Source organism: Austrofundulus limnaeus, unplaced genomic scaffold, assembly GCF_001266775.1.
Source record: "Austrofundulus limnaeus strain Quisiro unplaced genomic scaffold, Austrofundulus_limnaeus-1.0 Scaffold541, whole genome shotgun sequence".
Taxonomy (NCBI): domain Eukaryota; kingdom Metazoa; phylum Chordata; class Actinopteri; order Cyprinodontiformes; family Rivulidae; genus Austrofundulus; species Austrofundulus limnaeus.
This window is the reverse complement of record NW_013952943.1, coordinates 217,753-219,763: the sequence shown is the minus strand read 5'-3', so window position 1 is coordinate 219,763 and position 2,011 is coordinate 217,753.

Here is a 2,011-nt window from a genome sequence, read left to right as displayed (position 1 = left end):
GTGTGTGTGTGTGTGTGGGGGGGGGCTCTGCTATGAGGGAATTCAGCTTAAAGACACGTCCCAGGGGTGTTTCTGGTCCCCACCTGTCGTTTTGCTCCTCAGCATGGCTTCCTAAAAATGCTGCAGGATTTCTCAAACATGCATGAATGAGTCAAAGCAAGGCTTTGGGCATGTTTTTTATGAGAGTGTAACATTATAACATGATGTAAAWCTCAAAAAAGTTGATTTTACRTGATATTGYCCCTTTAAACATTCTTGAACCCTAAACAGTAGAAGGCGCTGATGGTCAAATGTGTGAATTCTTATGTTTCTACCTTGTCTTATGTTGAAAATATGACCCTGTAAAAAGACCCTTTCGGTTTTAAGAGAATATTTTGAGCTAAAATGTAAGTTACTATGGAAGCTTGGGTGTGCAATCTGGTTTGTTACAAGGGAGAAACACACTGAGTGAAAGAAGACAGAAGTGAGTGTTTTGATGTCTTGAAAAGAGCTGTGTAAATAGGAACAARTTTTTTCCAATAAATGTGAACATTYTGGACAGTTCAAACATCATCAGCTGTCAGTTAAACATTTTGTCGAAAAATTTGCCTATTATAGCTAAAAATTAGAAAATTAAAAGACATAACGGTGAGCTTTCGTGAGAGGACTTTGAGGACGGGGTTTTCAGGAAATGCTGGTGGGTTTTTTGAGTTTTTCATCAACAGGCTTTGTGGCAATTCAGAAGAAAAAAACTGAAAGTGTTGGCCGGGTTATCAAAATACTGAGACAGTGAGCTCACTCACACAGCAGTGAGGTCACTTACCGGAGTGTTGCAGCCTGAYCAATCATCAGTCAGCCTATTACCATGGAATGCATTGTTGCTATGAGTAACAGAGACGAGCACTGCCACACGGAGCCCTAATGACGGCTGAGATGCTTCTACTTATCGAGTCCATCACTTTCCGTTGCTGTTTTCTTGTTCTCGGAGCGGAACTTTTGCAGTTTGATGTGAGCGTGTTCACGTCTGAGTCCTGATTTCCTCCCCTCCCGTCTGTGTTTATTGTCCCCTGCAACGGTGTTTCCTGACTCTTCCCCGTGGCAGGTGAGAGTAAACAAGMGGGAGGACTGAAACAATGTTAATTAACTGATCATTAACGAGTCGAGGCGGACCCCGGAGATGTGAGCAGTCGCCCACCCACCTGCGTCTCACCATTTCACTAACTGGACTGTTAATGACTAATCAGAGGCGAGAGTGATTACATCGCCTCCTAACGAGAAGGATTTATGATTGCATGCTGTCGTGTTCATGCAGCTGAGGCCAGAAACTCAGCTTAGGTCTGCAGGTGAAAGAAAGTTGTTATAATAATGCAAACATACGCTTACATGCAGTTAAACATTTTAAGATTATCTGGTTTGGATGACTAAATTTCTCTGGGTTAGAAGTGAGGATTTATATGGTTTAAATTAATTTGCCTTGTTTATTATGAACACTTTGTAATCAAGATTACTTTTCCTTCTTCTAATTGTTGTTTTTCTTCTTTTTAGGATCTTTATTATCATAATCTAAAGGGTTGGGATGCAACTATTCAATCAGCAAGATTGGGTTTGTTAAATTCAAATGTGTGTCTTATATTAGTCCTAAAAATATATAAATATTGTAAAAAGAAAAAAATTGTATAGATCTTCTGGACGGGTTCTTCTCTAATGAAACGTTTCGTCTCTCCTCCAAGAGACTTCTTCAGTCTGAGAGTTTCAGGCAAAATTCAGGCTTTTAAATTCAGGCCTCCATGTGACTGATACTCACATCACATTAACACCTATTGTTAACAGGGGGTGGAGTGATACTGGCAATAGCAGCACTGTAGGAGGAGGACAGCTGAAAACGAAGGCCTCCACCTCTGTTTAATGATGGACGGTCACAAAAGCCTGAATTTTGCCTGAAACTCTCAGACTGAAGAAGTCTCTTGGAGGAGAGACGAATCGTTTCATTAGAGAAGAACCCGTCCAGAAGATCTATACAACGTCCAGAAGA